This window comes from Electrophorus electricus, unplaced genomic scaffold, assembly GCF_041902795.1.
Source record: "Electrophorus electricus isolate QZ-2024a unplaced genomic scaffold, ASM4190279v1 Scaffold27, whole genome shotgun sequence".
In the NCBI taxonomy this organism is placed as follows: domain Eukaryota; kingdom Metazoa; phylum Chordata; class Actinopteri; order Gymnotiformes; family Gymnotidae; genus Electrophorus; species Electrophorus electricus.
Genome location: NW_027658550.1, coordinates 1,054,176 through 1,078,025, shown reverse-complemented (window position 1 = coordinate 1,078,025; position 23,850 = coordinate 1,054,176). Strand labels below are relative to the sequence as shown.

Below are 23,850 nucleotides of genomic sequence, written 5' to 3'. Positions count from 1 at the left end.
GCGTTCTGTGACACTTATTGCCAAGGTGCTATTTAAACAGACTGTGAGCACACAAGGGGTCACTGACTTATGGCATGAAGCTGAACTCAGAATCAGAACAGAATGACCTCAGCAGCACTCTAGGAAGCCAATCTGATATATTCAACACTTGCTGTCTGCAGAGATGCTGAGAAGTGCTTTGCCAATTCTGTTTGATGTGTTATGAGTTATGCTTAGAGTTATGATGCCCACAAGCTGCTGTCATTTGAGGTGCATTAGTGCTGGAGGACAGGTGGAGTTTAGCAAGTAAATATGGTTGTAGCCATATTATCAACAAGGATAATGGAGTTGAGCCTGTGCAGACTTTGCTAAGATGTTGTGTATACATTTGGCTGTCAGCTGGGCCATGCACTGGACTGACCAAGTATTTTTTCTTTAACTGGAATAAAAAAATTTAAATGTTTTCAAGAATAACACGCTTCATGTGATGTTTTATGGTTTATTGTTTAAAAAATTAATGATATAGAAGTCTATTTTGGTCATGACATCAGTATGGTAAAAAATTAAATACTGGAATTAATTAAAAAAATTAAATACATGGAACAGGATAATCACAACATGATTATACAACAAATTTAATTTATATATCCAAAATGTATTAATTTTATGAGATACAATCTAGTAGTTCCTTTCTGTGATATGAAAAATATTTTGTAAAAGGGTGCTATCTGTTGTAGTTACTGATTCTTATTTTCACTTCTTATATATATATATTCCTGTTAGATCATATAGAAAATTGGTCATTGTTAGTATGGCATACTCCCTTGTGTAACCCTTTTCTTTGACACGCCATCCAGCACAATATCCTTAGATTCAGCCTTAACCTTTAGGTCCTTATATGTATTGACACCCACAGTATAAGCTGTGCAATGACTGATAAATTATTTTTGCTTTATACACACTACTCCAGTGTGACATTTATTTCTGTGTTCCTTTCAATAAAAAATAATCACATCATTGTGGTACAAAGTTTCTTCAACAAAATTCCCTTGCTAAACAAGAGAATTCATTCTAAAAATGTGGATGTTGGCAGCTGTCCCTAAACATTGTCAATTCACATCAGAGTGTAACTGGCAAACTGTCAAGACTACTGCAGCTACACATTCTTCTGTTTGAAAATGTGTGAAGATGATCACTGTAGATCATTGAGGCACCTCTATCACTGCAGATCAAACTGCCACTGATTTTACCCCTGATTTCCACTACCTGAATGCACAGACTTTCATTCTTAAAAGGAATGAACTGAAATAAAATGCTATTTGAAAATAATTATTGCTCATACTCTGGGGAGCTCAGATTAGATTTTAGGACATTCTCATTTACAAACAGTCTATCTATTTTTCTATTTTTATTTTTCACTATCTCAGGAAATTGCCTATGTTTATAAATGCTTACAGCTGATGTCTGTCATGAACTGAAACAAAAAAGGGGTCAATCTGACATTTTAGAACTTGAAAGTTGTACAATGGATAAGATAATGTTGTCTTGACATCATGCTCAGAACAAAGAAACAGTAACCTCCCCAAGAAGCAAGAAACCTCCAGCATACACTTCCAAAAAGGCTCAGTAACTGGCAAAAGTGGCACAGTGACTTCTGTTGAGCTGTAACTCACAACCGCAAGGGCCTCTGTGAATTATGACTGCAATCTGAAGCATTAGTGCCTTTAATCTCATGAAAAAGCCTTAGCAGCACGCAGCCCATTGTCTGAAATAAGATAACCCAGCGCAACCTGGTTTTATGTGATAAAGGAGCCCTGACAAACAGAAACACAAGGTGTTACCTTTTTTGGCACATGTATGAAAAGCATGTGCAACGCACAATTATAAGTCAAGGTGAATCCCTGTGTAAAAGGACTGGGAAAAGTGAAATATATACTGGAGAGTGTGATGAATAATTAGGATCTTCTGAGTCTACTATATGGCACTTCTATTAACACTTATAATCATATCCATATTCTGCTATACAGTATCCATACGATGAGGGGTGGTGCCTGTGGTAGATTATGTTATATAGTTGTGCCTATAGTATTTGATTTGCTCCCCTGATAAGCCTTGTAATCCTGGAAATCCCTGCATTGTCATTTTAGTCACTCACTGGGAAGAGGTTGAGTTTTGTTAGAAGTTACAAGAGGTGGGTGTGGATTGTTTTACTTAGCCTTTATTGTTCTGCCAGTTCTGCCAGAGATTAAATCAAACAATATCACATGTGATATTGCTTTTATACAACAGTTCCACAAGTGCCATTTATTAGTTAACACTAATAATCTACAATATGTTATGATTTGTTTGTTTATTTACTAATTTATTTGGTTCTGTCAACACAAATAGCTCCGCAAATGGACTGGTACTGAACTGTCACCAAACAACACAAACATTTTCCCATAGGTTGCTACTTTGTGGAGGTTTATGTTACCACAGGCCGGCTACTTTTATAATGTACATTTATCTGCATGTTCCCATTTATTGTGCAAACAGAAAAATATGAGTCTGTTGACAAATCATTTGATGACGTGACTCTGATGAGATAACAGCAAATGTTACAATCTAAGATAGATAACAATTGTAATTAAGGGTTAATAAAATGCACTTGTAAAGCAGAGTACCATTATACTCTATATCAGCACTCATGAAATCTCTATCGTCTAATCAAAGAACTAACTGTTCTATAATAAACAATATCATTGGATTTTAATGTTGAGCTGAGTTTTGGTCTGTCTTGTTCTTGTTACTTTTACTTAATTTTCACAATAATACACACAACCATTTACATGGAACTCCAATTTCATTGTGCCAACCCTTCCGTTTTTGCACAATAAAAGATGTCTAAAAATGACCGCAACACACATTCCAAAGTCATAAAAAATATGTGATTGCGCTGGAAGTGACAGAGTGTACCTGGAGTCTCATTCAACCTCTTTCTTGATATTCTGCTGGAGATGCTTCCGAATTGACCTGTAAGAGGATAGAAACTGTCTGGGGGTTTATGAAACAGCCAGTGATAGAATGCATGTGTACATGTGTTTTGTATGAGAGAGAGATCGCAAGAGAGAGATGTAGAGAGATCTGGCTGCTTGCCCAGATTTTGGATATATAGCCTTAATGTTTAGCAGACACATTTAGGCCAAGATTTGCCACAACATGACAACAAATATGCCATGACAAGATTGGTTCATTTAGGCCAAGGCTAAATCTGATCCTGGCATTTCATCAGCATTTCTCCTGTGATATTTTATAGTGACACTTAATAAGGCTTGTAGAAATACAACCACCCAGAACCTTCAACTTCCCAAGAATCATTTTATATAATGTGAATGGTTAGTGGCTTTCATGGCTATGCAGAGACAATGGAAAGACCGTAGGTCCACCAAAAGCTTTAATCAGCTACTTTGGGTGGACCCACTTGCACATGAAAGCAGTAATTTAAATATTCAATCCATTAACTGCTTTATAGTTATGCAATTGTCTCCCCTCTATGATCACCACATCTGTCAGAGCATTTTCCCCTAGTCCTGTCTGAAGCAGAGCAGAGCCCTGATCGATGCTATTGTTTTTTGGGCAGGCTTTAGCAAGTGATTGCTTTCTCTTTACACGCTTCTCAGAAAAGACACGTTCTTTGTCTTGTGTTACTCAAAGGTGGTTCTGTGTGCTAAAACAACATCTTGACCTTTCAGCGATGCTGCCACACTGAAAAACAGAAGGCCAAGAAAAAAACAGCTTCTATTCTTAGACTCTCTGGCACTCTAAGTGCTTGCTGATACCTTGCTGACTGCAGTATTTCCTACACCTTTCCAACTGAGAGGCTCCTGAACTTGCAGCACCTCTGTCAATTAATCAATTGCATAACAAGAGTTCATCCACTCTATAATTGAGGGAGATACCCCCTCTAATCATTAACGCTCATCATTACAAAGACCATTAGTGTAAGCTGATGAAAAATTACTATTGGTCCTGATCAAACAAGGTTTCATAGACTTTAATGAGCACAGCAGACGCAAGGCTACACTGGGGGTCTGCAGCCTTTTGTAGTGCTTTTATTTTTAGGACTCATGTAAGGTGGTGCATGACCACCATGTGCATTGTAAGCTGTTGCCTTGGAAACAGGAGAAGCCATAGCACTGGCTGTGCAATGTTGCATCATTCATTGTTATAGCTTTCAAGAAAGCCCAGGTTGAGGAAATCATACATTCAAGCTTTAATGCATGCTTTCATACTAGTGCATAGTCCCAAAAAGCATTTGGAAATGGATGACAAACAGTGGCCACTGCATCCTCCTTAAGCCCAGAAAGCAAGAAGAAATTCTGAATATTGCAGCTAAGAAACCAATTTGTCAGTAGATCCAAATTTGGAAGACATTTCATGCCATGTCTGGTGTTCTTTGCAGTGATGACCAGTCTTACCTAAGCATTTCATTATTCACTGCTGATTTCCAGATATTTGTCACCTGGGATGCCCTACAGTGCTCCTTGCAGTCATAAGCACAGTTGCCCAATGAAATTCATTCAAACCAAGCTTCATTCAGCTAACTGACCTCTGGAAAGAAAAGGTGATCACAGCAGAGTACAGCTAGAACAGAGATAACCATTCTCAGGTCAGTTCAACTTCACAATCTCTTACCCTCTTTTGTACCAGGCCACATTTAAAGTGAATAAAAGTAAGAGGTAACTTGGCATCATTTGGTAGCAAGATTTGTTAACCACTAGACTGATTAAACTGTGCTTTATGTGCAATTATTTCTGAGGATACAAAGCACTCAAATAATCAGAATTTTTTGATGTTCATATTGTCTTCTATATTAAAGCAATTAAAATGTTGGTGGACTGATTCCATTTTCCAGCACAGTAATTTAGCCTTTATGTACTTATTCATGTGGAGCCAGACTATGATAAATCTCTCTCTCACACACTCACTCACTCACACACTCACTCACACACACACACACACACACACACACACACACACACACACACACACACACACACACACACACACACACACACACACACACACACACACACACCACACATAGCAAGTCATATGATACAGGACAAAAAAAGGTGCAGTAATTTTCTAATATGCAGTGTGAAGCACACTCTACGTTACCATGAACATCACAATTCCCCCTACAATTTTTTGCAATTTAAAAAAATATGCTGGGTGAAGTGATGTGTAACTCTGGACACATGATTCAAAGTAAACAATGCTTCGTCATGCTTCTCCACACCAGCCACTCCCCCACAGCAAGGGATGTTGGTGGCAGGGGACAAAAAAACCAGAGTGGTTTAACTAAATCCTTCTAATTGAACAGAATATACCACAGCAAAATTCGATGAAAGATGCAGTTCTTTTATTACAGCTCTTTTACACATGTCCATATTGAGAAACATGTCATTTTAAGTCTGCTGGCCTTAATATTTTATACATGGATGCAGCAGCTGGGAAGAGAATGTTTTTGTCAGTTGCTCTTCAGTTGTCCAGAGAGTACAGACAGCACATACCCTGGAACAAATGCAATTTCCCTCTTCATTAAAATGATTGTTTTTTTTTTATTATTATTATGCCAGAAATGGTTTCCAGCAACATGCTTTCCTTTCTCAAAACTGTGTTTGGACCACTCAAGGACCTATATTCACCCATTCCTCAGGCTATTTAAGTCTTTTTTTTTTCATAATCTTAATGCATATTCCATATGCAGGTTGTCAAGGTTCAGATGGCTTCCTGGACAGCAAAATGAAGGTTAAATGCACATTTATAATCAGTATGGAATAATGCATTCCATTTTGTGATTAGCGATAGACGTGGTTATTTTTACTCCATCCAGATTAATGAGGTCCATATTCTTATTGGTCCAGTTTCCCTAGAATGTTTGCATTTCTCCAGATTATTTGTCTTTGTATTGCTAATCCTAGCAAGCATTGTTATTATTACAAACTCAGCCTGTATTTAATCATCTTTTTTATTCATTTAGTCTTTTAATCATCTTTTCTTATACAGACACATACATAATAAGAGATGTGCAAAATGTTTGATGTATAGTCCATGTATCATATCCAAGAGCCTTTTATCCCTTTTAATGCCTTTTAAAAATCTTTTTTCCAGTGGCATATCAGAGTGTGATTCCTGCTATGCCAAAAGTATTATTACATATTTTTTCCTTTGGCTAGTTTCTGTTCCCATCTCTCCAGACTGCAAGCGTCCTGTGCTGTCCCATTTCTCTTTCACATTCTCTCTCTCTCTCCTGCCCTCTCTCTCACTCCAATAATAGCATACTTCCTGTGGCTCCTGTAGTTCCATTACTAACTGTAACGCTCTCTGAGATCCTAATCATGCTGTATCAAGTGTAGGTAGACACGAAAGCAAAGGGACCCAGTAAATTTTCATATGGTAGTTTACACCAAGATTTGTTTGGAGATCTGTTTTCTGTTGTGATATGTGGAACTGATATTAGCTTTTGATGAATTGCTATAAAGAAATATTATGAACCCATAGAGGGGTGTCATCATTTTTATTTGAAATATGAATGGATGCTGAGGAACACAAAGGTGGGAATACATGTGTAGGTTAAGTCAGGTTACAGTGTGATAAATCACTCCCACCGTCATTTAAACATGCTTTTCTAACCATAGTTTACTATACCATGTAATGGACACCTGAGTCTTAAGGTGGACCCCTAAAGCTACCAGTAAAATGACACTCATGAGTTAGGTGATGTTTCAGCAAGGTCCCTCGCTGTCTCTTGCAGACTCCTCTGCGGTGACTCTGCGGCGGCGCACTGGCTCAGATGAAACCACGTTTCCCCTTTACCCTTCAGGCGTACGGCGTGGCTGGTTCTTTCTGTCACCTGGAATGGACCTGTCCACCTCGGCTCACTCCATTTTCTCTTGATGACTCTCAGCAGCACCCAGTCCCTAACGGGTATCGTCTGGGTTTGTCTGCTCCCTGTCCGGTCCCCCTCCTGCGTGGAGAAAGCTGAAACGATACTTTGCAATTCATTAAAGTATGATGTGTGTGTGAGATGTCTTTGTTTTCTCATTTATTGTTAAGGGTCCCTGGGGTCCTGGAAGTCCTCGACCTGTCTGCAATTCAAAAGGGGTAAAACCAGTTGTTGCATTTACTGAACATCTCATTTGCATTAATGCCAAAGGGAAGGTGTCAACCAAATTTAATTTTGTCTGTGCACAGATTTTGGCCACGTACGTGTACCCCTGTGCTGAGTCCACCATGTCTGTGTAGTCAATTACTATCTCTTCCCCTGGTGTTAATGACAACGGATACTTACCGGGTGCCACCTTAATTGCAGGTTTGGGATTGTACTGTTGACATACTCTACATGTCCCCTGCACTTTTGAGGAGAGACCACAGGTTCTCAATGGGACTAAGATCTGGGGAGTTTCCTGGCCATGGACCAAAAATGTCAATGTTTTGTTCACCGAGCCACTTGGTTATCATCATTTTGGCCTTGTGACATGGTGCTCTGGAAAAAGCATCCCACTAGCAAGTCTGGGTTTGACATCCTAAGACGGCGGCTTCGTAGCTAGCAAGCTATAGCGCCAACTAGCTACTGAAACTCTGCATTTCCATACAATTATGTCGCTATTAACAAGATAGCGAAGATTAATTAGCTACTTTGTTTCATTCTTTGGAAAGGTGCCATTTATAGTGATATAGATGGCTACTTATGTGGTGTTGCTTAAACGTACAGGTTTGATGGTATAGATTGACTTTTGCTAGCTAATATAGAGCTAACTAGCGAGCTAATAGAAATAGCTAGCTAGCAGAAAACGTTCGCCATTAGCGATCACAAAACCAGGTACAACTAGGAAACTCATTGCGCTCCATTGGTTGCCCGAACAGTTACATTTCTAACAGTGATTTAATATCGGTACTTACTTAATACTTTTGTTGTTTTTATTAATTTAACTGGTGGAGTTTCTGTCAGCCACGACCCTCATGTTTCTCCAGTGGTGGTGTTCATCTCTGCCCATCTGAATTATTGCATTTAACTACTTGTTGTTTCACGTTGACCTTTTTTTTTTATTATCGGGGACACTGCGTGTATATAAGCAGATATGATTTCTTTTCCGCCATCTGTTTCCATCTTCTTGTTGTCCATGATTTTTCTTCAAAAGAGTGGACATATTCCAGTTAGCTAGACTCTCTCTTCAGATACCGTTTTAGACAGATAAACGTCGGCTGGCCCTAAATGATGGCTTTGGCTCAACGTCCACGATAAAGCGTCAAACTATTGGCTGTGGAAAAACAACCAGTTTAAGACAAGACATGCGGTGCGTAAAGATACGAAAGAGCTTAAACGTACCGCTTGTCTAAACAGACTTTTGGGGGATATGAATAAGCATAAAACGGACAAGTAAGACACATGAAAATGACCATTGCCAGAGTGAAGGACAACTGATATTCAAGTCAATTATATTTAAAGGTATTTCAACGCAGACGTCGCCCCTGTGTGGCGAACTGTGTTAACCCTGAGTGACCGTGTTAATAGAGTTATGGTTACTGCACAATATTTTATCTTTTTAACCTATCGTCCTTCTTTTTTAAACAAAGTAAAAGCGCATATGAAAAATCTACATATGCTTTCTACTTTATATATATAAATTATATTGGCTGTGGAACCAAAGTATTAATCAATCTTTTTTCTGGAAAGCCCAGTAATATGAAGGCAACCTAGCTTTAGGAGGCTCAGTGAATGTTTACTTTGCATTTCTTGACTGACAGGAGAGCATAATCTCTCCTGTCTTGGACAATAAAGCATTCGTGTGAGTATTACTGAAAAACACTAACCATAAGAGAAAAAAGCATATTTTTTTCAATTGTTGTGTCCTGTGTTCGTTTGGTGTGTGTGTGGGTGTGTGTGTGTGTGTATCCATAAGACAAGCTTCCACTGTTGACAGCATTTGACCTCACCCTCAACCACTCTCCTCCGACCCACAAAGCGGCCAATGTTCTGGACCTGATCTTCACCTGTACCACCACAACATCGGACATCAGTCACCCCCCTCCACCTCTCGGACCATCACTTTCTATCCTTCTCTCTCTCCCTTCCTTCTCTTTCCATCCTGTCCTCTCCAACATGTTCCTCCTTCCTCCATCACAATCTGCACTCCATAACTCCCTCTTCCCTTACTTCTACTGTTTTGTCCACCCTTCCTCACCCTGACTCTCTGTCTTCTCTCTCTTTGGATACAGTTACAAATTCTTTCATTTCTACACTCTCCTCGTTAATGAATCTTCTGTGCCCTCTCTCCTCTAGACTTGCTAAGTCCTCCCCACCTGCCCCCTGGCTAACAGAAACACTTCGCTGCCACAGGAGAGAACGAAGGACTGCAGAGAGGCGGTGGAGGAAATCTCACGTAGATTCAGACCTCAGCTCATACAAGTCTCTCCTTTCCAAGTTCTCACTGGAAGTAACATCTGCAAAGTCATCCTACTACAGAGAGAATTTCAAATCATCAGCATCTGATCCACGCAAGCTCTTCACTATTTTTTCTTCTCTCCTTAATCCTCCCCCTCCCCCTCCTTCCTCTTACTCTTACTCTGGAGGATTTTATCACCTTCTTTGAGGAGAAGGTTGCAGCAATCCGCCAGTCCTTTTCCTCTGTGCCCACTCTTCCAACCAACATATATTCCCCAACATCCAACTCTCTGACCTATTTTTCTCCTCTTTCCTCAGATTAAATTCTTCAACTCCTCACTTCCTGCAATCTGACTACATGTCTGCTGGATCCTCTGTTCCAGACAATCGCAAGAGATCTGCTTCCTTTCATCTCTTTCATCATCAACAACTCCTTATCTTCTGGATGCGTGCCTACTGCATTCAAAACCGCCAGGGTGGTACCAATCCTCAAGAAGGCCACACTTGACAGCTTCAGTGTTACCAACTACAGACTGGTATCACTTCTCTCTTTTCTCTCAAAAGCCCTTTAAAGCAGTTTATAATCAATTCTTTTTTTCACCCAGAACCAGCTGCATGATCCCAACCAGTCTGGCTACAAACCGGCACAGGTGACATGGAGAGGATCCACATCCAAACCATGTAGACTCTCCACTGGTGTTCCACAAGGCTCAGTATTAGGCCCCCTTCTCTTCTCTTTGTATACTCATTATCTTGGTGATGTAACATCTTCTCATGGTTTCTCCTACCACTGCTATGCTGATAACACTCAATTATTTCTTTCTTTTCCACCCTCTGACATGCAGGTCTCCAGATGTATCTCAGCATGTTTGACTGACATTGCGTCATGGATGATAGCCCACCACTTGAAGCTCAACCCCAGTAAAACCGAGCTTCTGTTCATCCCAGGTACTCCCAACCCTTACCATGACCTCACTGTTTCCTTTGAGAACTCCCTAGTATCACCATTCGAAGCTGCCTGTAGCCTGGGCGTAACTTTGGACAACCAGTTGTCGTTTTGAACTCGTTTCTAATCTAACCCGGTCTTGGAGATTCCTCCTTTGTAACATATGATGGATTCGACCCTTTCTCTCACAGGAAGCTACCCAGGTGCTTGTGCAGTCTCTTGTGATCTCAAAGCCAGACTACTGCAACTTGCTACTTGCTGGTCTTCCTCTAAGAGCCATCAAAGCTCTACAAGTTGTCCAGAATGCAGCAGCACGACTGGTCTTCAATCTTCCGAAGTTCACACATTACGCCACTGCTGCGCTTTCTTCACTGGCTTCCTGTAGCTGCACGCATCAGATTTAAAACCTTGATGCTTGCCTACAAAGCCAAAAATCGACCAGCCCCTTCATACATGAGGTCAATGGTCAAAGCCCAATCTATACCTCGAGTAATTCGAACCTCAAGTACGGCTCGGCTTGAAATACCTTGCTTCAGGTCTCATGGATGACAAGCATCGAGACTATTTTCTGTCTTGGCTCCAAGATGGTGGCATGAACTCCCACTTCCTGTCCGGACAGCAGAGTCCCTTGCAGTCTTCAAATGCAGACTGAAGACCCATCTATTTGCAGAATATTTAAAGGACAACTGACACTGCTCCCATATTGACTGACTAAATTAATACTTTTTGTAGGGTATTGTTTATGTTGTTTAACAAACTCTAGCACTTATTGTTTATAGCACTTATCATTGTTTAAGATAGACCTTATGTATTTTGTACTTCTAGTTATTAGCATTCATCCCTGTATTCTACAGTATTCTAGTTCATTGGTATGTCTGATTCTAAACTACTGTACTGTACTTGGATATATTCTATGAGTAAATGACAAAGCACTTTTGTAAGTTGCTCTGGATAAGAGCGTCTGCTAAATGCCGTAAATGTAAATGTGTGTGTGTGTGTGTGTGTGTGTGTGTGTGTGTGTGTTCCATTCTAGATCCACTTCTAGATTCCATTACAGAGTTTCATGTTTGCAGAAAATCAGGAGACAAGACTCTGCCCACCCTGAGGAGAAATAAAAGAGGGAAGAAGCTAGAGGAAGAGAGAGATGTTCTCTTGAGTTGTTTGTTAGCAGTGTTGATGGTTGGCTTAGTGTATGACTTTGCTTCCCATGTTGACTTTGCACTAGCAGTTTGTTTTTGCCGTTGTGTATTTGTATATGTTCCACTTTGTTCCCTTTGTTGTGTTTCACTGGTAAGTAGGAAGTGACTGCCATTTTGTTTGGGGGGTGGGTTTGCTCTGTGTTTTCCACGTAGTGTAGTTGTATGTGTATTTTTCTTTTGTCTGTTTAGGTTTAGTGAGTTATTTTGGCCTGTGTCACTCCTGACGTTATAATCCAGTGTTACACTGTCTCTTATATATATATATATATATATATATATATATATATATATATATATATATATATATATATATATATATATATATATATATATCATACTGTCTATTGTACAATACACTGTATATCATTGAACTGTTTTGGTTTGTCGCTGTCTGACTTCATTTCCACCATTCCACTTGATTTGTGGTTTTTATCACATTTCCTCTTACGACCTGGAGCCTTAAATGTTGTCACAATTTTCATTAATAATTTTACAATAAGCATTTAATTATGCTTTAATTGGGGTGCATGTACATAAAGCTTCTCAATGCTTATCTAGGATTTGTTTGTCAGTGTTGTAGATGAGACAAAAATATCACCTTAGGTTAGCACTCATGCTTTGAGAAGCTTTAAGAATATAGGCCTAGATTTAGTAAAATTAAAGTTTAGTTAAGCCTCTTTTCCTGTAAACATTCTTTTAGTTACCTCAACACCACCTATTTTTCACACACATACTGTTAGCTTTAGTCTTTGAGCAAGTAGTATACTCTAGTATCTGAAACAACAGAAAGGACAAAACAATATGAGCTGAAAACAGAAGAAAATGGAAATATAATGCTCTGTAAGTGTATGTAGCATTTAATATGAGAGTGCGCTGACCAAACATGCTGCAATGAACAGGTGATGCCTTTAGGATGTGCAGATTGTGGGGACATTCTGTTTCATGAATTCTAATGGTTTTTTTTAAATACCTAAATTGTTATTACTTTTCTATCATTACTTTTGCACTGTTAGAATAGATCTGTATATATCTATGATAAACTGTGGACCTCCGTAATAGGCATGCTACAGCCCTAGCTACAAAATCTAGATAATTTTCTGGTGTCAGATGATCTAATCTGGTCAATGATGGTCAAGATAGTTGAAAAGCTGGACATCCAGGCAATAGATGTACTTTATGCTATTAAATCATCTGATTAAACTGGTAGACTAGCAAAAGCTACGTTTTGTTTCAGGTTTGATGGTTTAGCCACAATTTCCAACTGGACAGCAGGTCCAGCAGCATAAACAACTTGACCAAGCTATTCAACCAGTATGATTGAGCAGTTGGGTCATACTGGTCAAATCTCAATCTGATTATACTGGGCAACCAGTTTGGTCATTGGTTATGCTGGCCAACTATCTTGTTCTTATCTTATCTGAAGTGTAATGCTTATAGATACATACAAAACACTCTTAATTGTAGGTATTTATCCAGAAACCAGAGTTGTATTATGCAGCATCTCTTTAGATTGAATACTATTCTGTAAAATAGTAGGCAGGTATTTAGACAGAACCTGAATTGTGTTAAATGGGATTTATATCAGCGTTTGTAAGGCTGCGATATGTACAACCTAGCATAAATAAATACGATAGATTGTATAGCACGAATAGCCAGCCATGATAAAACCATGGTAACCTAAAAACGTACTTTTCACTTGGTTGTTGTTGCTTCCCGCTGGTCTCATTGAAGTCCAATCGCCTCTGTGTCCTCTGGAAACAGCACTTCTGTTGTGTTGGGAATGGATTTGAAGCATTTTTGAAGTTGCATGTGTTTTCTGAATTTGCACCGGGTTGTGTTGTCATTTTGATGAATGTGCTTTATGTATTTGCATTGCGTTTGTGAAATGTATCGCAAGTGTTGTCATTTTGATGAATGTGCTTTATGTATTTGCAGCACGATGGGTCTTCCCTGCAACCGTAGTGGGTGTGGAGTGTGAATCAAGCTCCAACTTTGCTAAAATGAAAATGTAAATAAAACATTTTCTCTCTTGCACTTTATGTATGTTCTTTAGAAAGGCTCTTCGTTCGGCTCTACATTCCTTCACTTACACACAACCCCACACCTGTTCCACCTTCTAGCTTGCCAAATGAGAGTAGGGAGGATTGGGAACTTTCTGCTCACCTACCCGACAGGCAAACCTAAAAGCCACCCTGAAATCATGTGATGAGCGACCCCAGCCCTTAAATTCTGACTCGAGATACCCTAACACAAAATCGATTCCGGTTGAGTCTAAAATGAGAAACTCCAAAACCAGTGGCAATGCTTAACAAGTGCCTTTGACCTTGCTATTCAACCATGCCATCTGATGGACAGCAGTGGGGAAGTCATTTTACATTCTCAAAACCTAACCCCAACAACATATACAATGTGTCATCGCAGTGCTATTGAAAATCTTGAGATTATGAGTGAGTGAGCTCTCATAGAGCTCCTAAAATGATCCAGTTCAAGGGTGAACTGTGACCTGATCCTGAACTCAACTCAACAAACAGGTAACGGGGTCAGCATGGTCTACTTTGATGCCAGTTCGCTGTGTGTTATCATACTACCTGACCACAGAATGACATTTAGGCAAATCCAGTCTAGTTCAATGATTATTTAGGACACACTTCCCTTTCAGGAGTCCCAGTTTAGTGTTCCAAAATCCATGGCATTTCCCTTTTGGCTCTATTTAGTTGTTAATCAATTTTTTTTTCTCTTTCTAGTTTTGTGGTAGCTTGGTGGTTAAGGTAGTTGACTTGTAATCAGAAGATTGTGGTTTCAAGCACCACTGCTGCCAGGTTGCCACTGATGGGCCCCTGAGCAAGACCCTTAACCTTCAGTTGCTCAAGTTGTACTCAGTCATAATTGTAAGTTGCTTTGGATAGAAGCATCTGCAAATGTTATTTGTGGTTTTTCTACAACAATTACTATACCTATAGCTTCATTTTAGTTGGTTCCATATACTCAAGCCCTGTTTATTTACTATATATGTTTATTAACATTTAATTTACCATATAATGCAGGATTCACTTTCATTTTTATAATCCCTGCATACGTGATTAGGACTCTGACTAACCATAACCTGAGTGAGACTGAATTAATATAAAGCTTTTTTTAAAGTAATTACACTTCAATTATAATTAACATATTTCCCTACATTTAGCATGGTGCCCTGGTTAAAGGTATTTTGACAAATTTAAAACATACATTGCTACTATTTCAATCCACTAACAAAAAACTTGATCATCTTAGGGAGGACAAGATGCAACAATTTCTATCAAATGTTTCCAGATGATGAGAGTGTTTACAGTGAAATGCATCATACCTTGTGCAGTAGAAATATTAGACTTTATTTGAAGATTATGGCAAAACAGAGGCAGACTTCCCATGTTGTTCATATGTGTCACACTACTGTCAGATGAAACATTTGTAATAATGTATATACGAATTATACTGAGGGATGACTATGAACTTGACTTGGCATGAAAAACTAAAAGCACTGTTAATATTTACTGTAAATTATTAAGGTTCATTCACATATAAGAAATCATACATTTATTATAAAACTGAATGTTACTCAGCAATATGAATGATGAGGGTTTAATTTTAGGTGCCAAGTGTTGGGGCAGATAAGTGAGTTACATGTGAATGTGTTGGTCACGTGTGATGAACTTTGAAATCCAGGTTGCACCAGTGCCTGTGAATTTTTAAATAGTATTTTGCCAATATTATTCCAACCTTGAATGTAAATACTACCCTTACATGTTAAAAGTGAATGGATTATGCCAAGTAGTTTACTGCGCTGAGCTTATGGGGAGAGGGGTCAACGTGAAGCCCACAGCTGGCATGAGGTCCAACTGTTCCTCAGACACGCCAGGTGGAGGAGTGAAACGAAAGTGCTGCAGAAGAGTGGCGAAGAAGAGGAACAGCTCCATCCTGGCCAGACTCTCTCCCAGACACACCCTACGCCCTTAACAGACACACAGACAGACATTTAAAGTACAACATGAAATCTGGAGCACCAGATCAATGACAGAAAATGATTTCAGTGCACCTCCACAGAAGGGCATGAAGGCATCTCTCTTAATGAAGTGTCCCTACTCATCGAGGAAGTGTCCTGGATTAAAAGTGTAAGGGCTCTCCCACTCATTCTCATCCTTCAACACGGATGTCAAAAGAGCAAATACACAGGTTCCCTGCAAAGAATCACAGTTTTAGCTTAAGCAGGAAGCTAGTGACAGCTTTCTCTGGTATGACAACAGTGCAAAATTTAAATTTACGCAGCCATTTTGTCATGTCTTTGTTATATTTATAAACCAGCCAGTTTCAGCTCTCAGTCTCCTACGTACATTTAATAATTTTATCCTATGCATGCTTTTGTTGTATTGCTTTTAGACTCTTCTCAGTTAATCTAACAGCCTGACCTTCTTGATGAAGAAGCCTTGGAAGTTAATATCACAGGTAGTGGTGTGAGGGAGACTCATGGGTACTATGTCTGCCAGTCTCTGTGTCTCATGGATGACTGCATCTGTGTAAGGCAGGTTCTTGTGGTCATCCAGCACTGGCTGGCGGCCTCCAACCACCCTGTCAATCTCCTGTTGTACCTGATCTGGAGCACAACAGAAGATATTGTCTCGTGTTTTTAAGAAGACAAAAGCAATCAACTCTTTCAATATTACAATATAAACAAATACAAGAAGCAACCATGGTAAACCCTCAAACACCATCAAGCACCTCTTTGTCTTCCTCATTGGAGAAATGTCTTGGACACTGGATATTCACATTGCAGTTGGAATTCTTACCTTGTATGTGGGGGTACTTGGCCATTAAGCAGAATGCCCCAGTGGAGCGTTGTGCTGGTTGTCTCAGTACCAGCAGCAAACAGGTTGGAAACAGTTTGAAGGAGATTCTGTGCATGGAACAATGAGTTCTTTTTTCCAGCCTCCTAACCAATAATCAGAAGGGATCAATTAGTCAGCCAACATAAGAGACCACTTTCTTCCATCAGAGTACAACTGAGTAATACCAGGGATCATATAGAGAGATGTTTGAAAACCATCAAACCACTGGCTTTTTCCATACCAAGCCTAATCAGCTGGCCTAACAGTGAACCAATTCAACAAGCATGAAAAGGTTTTCTTAAGAAGTCCCATTTTATTTATATTTTTAAGGAACCAGTTTTGCTGTGCTAAAACCTATAAAGAAGCTTAAAATCATAAGGTTCCATTTATGCTTGCCAACTTAAGCCATTGTTTCATCCATGTTCATTTGTATGGTGGCCAGGAAGACCCAACATGCTGCAACTACATTAAACACATTCATCAAAACACATGTGCTACATTTCAGAAATGCAATGCAAATTCATGAATGTTATACAAATTCCAAAAACATTTTATTCAAAATGACAACATATGCTACATTTCAGAAATGCAGTGCAAATTCAAAAAACACATGCAACTTCAGAAATGCTACAAATCCAGTCACAACACAATGAAAGTGTTGTTTCAGGGGGACACAAAAAGGGGTTATTCAACCAAACAGCCAGTGAAAAGTAATTTATATTTGTGATTTCCAAAGTTTTGTCACTGGTGGTACAGAATGAACAATTGGCCTATTTGTGCTTTGCATTCTTGCACATGTTTGGTTGTAAAGAATGCAGCCTTAAAGAACACTGATAAAACAAAATCCCAACTAACAGAAATATAAACCTGATCCTGCCAGTTAATAACTAGCTAGATGCATTCAGAGTGTGTTACTATTTTAAACTCCAGTTCAGCCTAAAGAGATTCTGTCGAATACAACTAGGTTTCTGTCCATATACCTACTTTTAGAGCGTTATTGATTTCAAACCATATTTTGTATGTATGTAAAAACAACACACTTGAGATTAACTAGTAAGAATAAGACAATTGACAAGATGGTCACTGTAGCAGACCAGTTAAACTATCAAACCTGAACAAAAACATAGTGTATCCTGTAAATTAGTAACACACTCTGAAGGTAGCTAGCTAGCTAGCTAACTAACTACGTATTAAGCCAGAAACATAGTCGCGTTAAATGGGATTTTTTTTTTCATCAGCGTTCTTTAAAGCTGCATTACAACCTAGCAGAATTAAATATGCAAAACTGCTGAGCATGAATAGATCAGTTGTTCATTCTGTATCAACATAATCCATAACAAACGATATAACCATGGTAATCACAAATATAAATATTTTTCATTAGCTACTCGGTCACCACTGGTCTCATAGGAGTCCATTCCCTCTCCGTGTCCTCAGAAACATGTCCGTCGTGTTGTAGCTGTTATTTGCAGGGTTTCTGAAGTTGCATGCGTTTTTTGAATTTGCATCACGTTTCATTTGCAGCACAGTGGGTCTTCACATTCATCGTACATTTGTGTTATTTTTAATTTTATTTTCTGCAATCTGAACAGTGTTACATTTAACTTTCCACTGAATTAAGAGAGTCAATCAAGGACACTCTGCCAATTGTAAACGCAATGTGTATAAATACTGCTATTATCAATGTTTAAACACCAGTTAAAGAGGTGTATACCAAGCTTGAAACAGGTGTTTGACAGTTCATGACTGAACTTGCTTTGGAGCAAGGGAAAGACATTCCTGTCTCCCATGAATATTGCCCCTATCTGTATTGTGAATTGTGTGATTTTTGTGTGCTTGTTTTTGTCCCACACAGAGCATCACGCACACATGGACAATGTTCCAGGCTGCTGGAACTGTCCAAATGCCCCATAATAAGAAGTGATAACGGCCTTTTGAAAGCCAACTTTGATGTTGTCATTCTTGTGACATAGCGAACAGGGAATTCCTTTACACAGTGTGACAATCAGGCTTCCCACACTCATAGAGCTCCTTGTGCAAGTATAGTCAATTAAGCAAAACATGTTAATTTTGTTAGTCTTTCCACTACTGCTTCCACTTACTGTAGTACTAGCAATTAAACTTCACATCTAGTAGTTCTCTAGGTAATGCTGTCAGTTATTAGGGATCCCTGTATGACCTTTATTCTCATTTATCCTGTCTGTTTTTAAAAATGATATTACCTATATGAATCAATACATTAATTCCTTTAGAATTGGTGATTAGTTGCTAAACATCCTATCGATTGTTGATCAAACTCAAAATCTCCCACTGAGATGCAAACGAGAGTTTTCTGTTTCACCATTTGGCAGCCAGATAGTGCTACTGAAGCACTTTGAATTGCCACAGTATATGAAAAGTGCTATATAAATTAACTTAAGTTGCCTATTGATTAAAGGTCAGATTGAGTCGTCTTCTAGTTAGTCCTGTAGATTACTTTTGTTTTCTAAACAAATATTCTCATTTGTTTTATCTGGTTTCTCTCTTTATTCCCTCTATTCTTCAATGTATTATACACTATGCGATTGCTGATTAGTTCAACGTTCCATTAGCTGTCAAGTTTGTGGCTTCACTGGTGGCATTTCTAACCTGTGGTGGATGATCACGAGTTAGACAACTTGCGACTTCCAGTTGAGACTGATTAAAATATTTCCATATGCGATGGTGCCCCATTAATTTACTATAACTATAACAAATTTGATGAGTGCAGAATTATAAATTAGGAGTTCATACCACTACAGAGGTCATATGGATACTCCAAAATATGAGTGGTTGTATATGCACTATGTACAAGATAAAACTTGACACATTAAGCATTTCTGTATACAGCACAAGAAGGACATACCACGTTTTGTTTGCATGCTAGAAAACAGTCAATAAAGCCTCTGCACTCCTGAGGGTTCAGGGTCTCCTGGAGGCTGTGCACAAGCTGCATTATATCCTTCAGAGTTTTTTCACAGTTTGCCATGATAATTTTCCAGTCCTTTAGCCAGAGCCGAAGCCAGGGGAACATATTGTAAAGCTACAAACACACAGATTAACATTTTGTTATGTGCCTCCTACATTTATCCATACATCATCCTATCTTTGTGTCTCTTGCTTATTCAAAAACATAGCAGGGTACCTGTATAGAAGCTGAACCAGTGATCCTGATATTCTCATTGCTTCGGTTTACCATGTTTTGGAACCGAGGATCACTGTATTCAAACCTGCTTCCATATACAATGGCTGAGGTGATATTTGAGGCATTTATACAATAACCAATAACAGGATGTTAAATGTTCCCATATATTACATTTTGGATAAATGGATAATTACATTATGGATAATTTGGATAATTACATTTTTGGCTCAACTACAAAAAATAGTTACTTCTGGTAAGAGTAAAATAGAAAATATATACTTATGTCTCTTACCCTTAAAGTTCTCCACCACTTCCCTCAAATTCCACATCTCTTCTATGATTCTCTCTTCACTCCCTCTCTTGCCCTGCCCAAAGTCCTGCAGGGTGCTAAGGGCAAAGCGCCTCATCTCTTTCCAGTTCTCACCATTAGAAAACAGAATTCCTTGATCATAAACAGAAATCATTAAACCTTTGTTGTTAAACAGCTAAATGTCAGCGAAATGCCATAAATGTAAATGTAAACACAAAATGCAGAATGGTTTTTCATCTTAACTGTGAGACAACTGCATGTTTTTACAATATTTATATAAAACAGGTATTCATGATGAAACACACATTGGGAAACTGCTTATGATCTATTCCAGTGCAAAACCAAATTATAACCATGATTAATAAGGAAAATAACATAAAATAATAATTGTCTTCAGAAAATGGCCTTTTATGAAGAACATTGCTGGCCTGGCTTCCCTCTGGCTGTTTCACAACGGTTTCCCCTTTTCTCCTAATTCTTCTCTTACACTTTAGTCATGCTCTTTCACCATGAATCTTGTTTTATTAATGTTTCCCTTGTTGGTGTCACTCTGGGTGACTTCTCCTTCAGGATATAAACACCTCCCCTGCCCTTCTTTTGGAAAATCTGATCACACCTCCATCCTTATCCTGCCTGCATACAGACAAAACTCAAACAGGAAAAAAGGTTTTCTGATCAGTCTATCAATGGAGTGCAGAGGCCACCTTCACACTTCAGGACTGCTTTGAAACCACAGACTGGTGGATATTTTGTGACACAGCTGGCACTAACATCAATGAATTCTCAGACATATGTGGAATAGACTTTGCATGATCACTGACTACAAAGGAAGTTGGTACTGTGATAGGGGGGTTGACCTCCTCACTTGCAGAGAAGCTAAATGTTCATTATGCTCGGTTTGAGGAAAACATCCCCCTTGCTGCAAAACTCCCAGTAGATCAGGAGAGCTTTGTGTCTGAGGAGGTCAGATCCTTTAAGGCAGTTAACCCACGCAAGGTACCTGGTCCACAATTGGATACTGGACTACCTGATATGCAGACCCAAGGTGGGGAAAGTAGAAAACAGCTTCTCTTCAACACTGACTCTAAACACAGGGGCTCCACAGGGTTGTGTGCTCAGCCCCCTCCTGTACTCCCCATTTACACATGACTGTGTAGCCAAACACACATCTAACATCATCTTCAAGTTTGCTGATAGCACAACCATCCTAGGCCTCATCACAAGGGGAGACAAGTCAACCTACAGAGACAAGGTTAGTGCTCCAGCTCAATGTCAGTAAAATGAAGGAGATGATTGTGGACTACAGGAAGCTGCATTTGGGTGGTCACTCTCGCCTATACATCAACGTATCCCAAGGGGAAAGAGTCGGTTGAGTTTTTCGGTATACACCTCACAGATGACCTCACCTGGTTCAACCACACCAACACACTGGTGAGATCAGCCCAACAGCACCTCTTCTTTCTGTGAAGGTTCAGGAGGTTTGGCCTGCCGCCTGACATTTTCACCACCTTTTATAGATCTAAAACAGAGAGCAAACCCACAGGTTGCATCACTGTCTGGTACTGCAGCTGCACTGCAAGTGACTGAAGGTCCTCCAGAGAGTAGTGAGGACTGCAGAATCCATCATAGGCCACAAACCTCCAGCCTTACAGGATAGCCATCAGTCCTGCTGCTTGAGGAAAATGAAAATGATGCAGCTAGACAGTAGCCACCCAGCACACAGCCTGCTCACTGTGTGTCACAGGCATCGCAGTTCCCACGGCGACATATTTACGTGCTTGGTTTGGTTTCTGTCCCTGGTATACTTGGCTCGGTTTTGTCAAGCTCTTGTTTTGGTTTCGTTCTGTTCCACCCCCGAGCCTGTATCCCCAGCTGTAATTATGTTCACCCGTGTCTGGTAATGTTTATCTGGATCTTCATCAGTCTTGGTTATTTAAGCCCTGTTTTGCTTTCCAGTTTGTCGGTTATTTTGGTTTGCCAGTTGTGTTTAGATTTGGTGTTGCTGTTGCTGTCATTGTCTCTGTTACTTCCTAGTTAGTTTCCTGAAGTCTACCTCATTCTGTGCTGATGAACAGTTTCTACCCTCCTATAAGGCTCTTAAACAGGATGTGAAACAGTTAGTCCTTAGTATTAGTTCTTGGCAGCACACCACTACTTGAACATTTCCACATAGTCACTATTAACATACAGGGTGTAGTTTATCTACAGATTACCCTGGGCTAATATATTCAATAGCAGGAGGCTCCTTATTAGGACTCTTCTGAAGTCTAGTCACCATCTATTCTGAAAAAAATCAAAACAAAAAAGTAAATAAATAATGAATGAAAAACAAATAATTTACCTAATTAAAATTTAAATAGTACCATGATCAACTCACACACACATTCCATCATCTAAATTGGCTGAATAAGGTTTTCTGAATCCTTGGCTGAAGTCATAGAATATGGGACTGATGTCTCTTGTCTCCAAATTCTTCTGCATGATTCACCAGTGCTTGTTTGACAGTTTGATATCCTGTCAGGACAACTACTTTCTTTGGACCAAAATACACAGTGAATATGGATCCATATTGTTTTGACATCTGCAAACACAAATTGGATAGATAAAAAGTTTTCTGTTAATACAATGTACTCTATACAATGGGTTGATGGATTTTTTTGAATTTTAAGTAAAGACACTGCCATATTTATTTATTTAGTTAGGGTTTCAGAAGTAATAATCACATTGTTGAACTTGTGACTTTATGAGTCAAGACTGATTTAACATAGTCCTTAAATAATAATTAATTCATTAATTTTCCCTGCTAATCAGAGTGGTGCGGTAACGTGCGGTGGCCCGAGTGCCGTAGGGGGAGCGGCAGGACGCACAGACTCCTCCGACTGGGACGAACATTTATTCACATTTAACATGAAACACTAACGGCACTCACAAGAATCACTCACGACTGATACAAACAAGAAACGATTAACATTAAACACATACGGTGAACACTAATACAGTGAACATTGACTATGTTACAGCACACGTTACAGAATAACCAACCGCTACAGCACGCACTCTCCCTCGACAAAAAAAGTAATTCCTAGCGGGGGGTGCATGAACATCCTCTGCACCTCTGCCTGGATCCCAGGATATTGGGGAGAGGACCGTTGTCTGCGTCTTCTCCGGAGGTAGAGGGGAACAGCCCCAGGAATTTCTTGGGGGGGGCCTCAGGCGGTTGAGCCCGGGCCAGGGAGGACCGAGGGGCACCACAACCACCAGAAAGAGGGCGGTTGCGTGGAGCCAGCGGGATCTCCCAAGACCCTTCTCCTCAGCTGACTCGCCAGCGAAACTGGAAAGGTCTGCCCAAAGCCTCAGAGGCAACCCGCCTCTGGGACGCTCTTAGAGCGGCGGGAAAGAGGAGGACCGTTTAGGGATGTCTGGAACCGGGGCGGACGTGCACCCCCGCGTGTCCGCTGAGGCCTCGGACACGTCAAGGAGCCTGCGGGGACGGCGGGCGCCACGTCACAGCGCCTTGTGTTTGTGTGTTGGTGCTATTGTGTGTTTCTGTTTGCGCCTTTTGTGTTTACAGGCGCAACGTGTGGTGGAGTGTACCGGACTGCCCCGAGAGAGGCAGGGAAGCTGCCTTTCTCTCTCTCCCCGCGAGGTCTCTCTTGCTGGCGGCACCTGGCCCGCCTGGGCGCCGGGCACTGCCATGCTGTGTTTGTGTGTACGTGTACACGGTACCTGGAGGTTGACGTTCATTGGACGGATGCGTCGGGATCCGCGCCCCTTGGGAGGGGGTTCTGTCACGGAACGCTCGCCTCCCGCGATTCACGTGGTTCGACCCGCCATGTGCAGTGGGAGGACTGTCTTGTCTGTAACCACACCTGCACCTCGTATATACACCTGCACCTTAATGTATATAAACGCGTGTTAAAGTGTGCAGGATGTTGGTTATTGTTGGCGTAATGTCTGAATG

The 23,850-nt window shown here is 40.1% G+C and overlaps 1 pseudogene; it reads right to left on the bottom strand.

Moving 5' to 3' along the window:
• Positions 1–15,355: 15,355 nt before the first annotated feature.
• Positions 15,356–23,633, bottom strand: LOC145655508 (cytochrome P450 2K1-like; annotated as a pseudogene).
• Between the last annotated feature and the right edge of the window lie 217 nt (positions 23,634–23,850).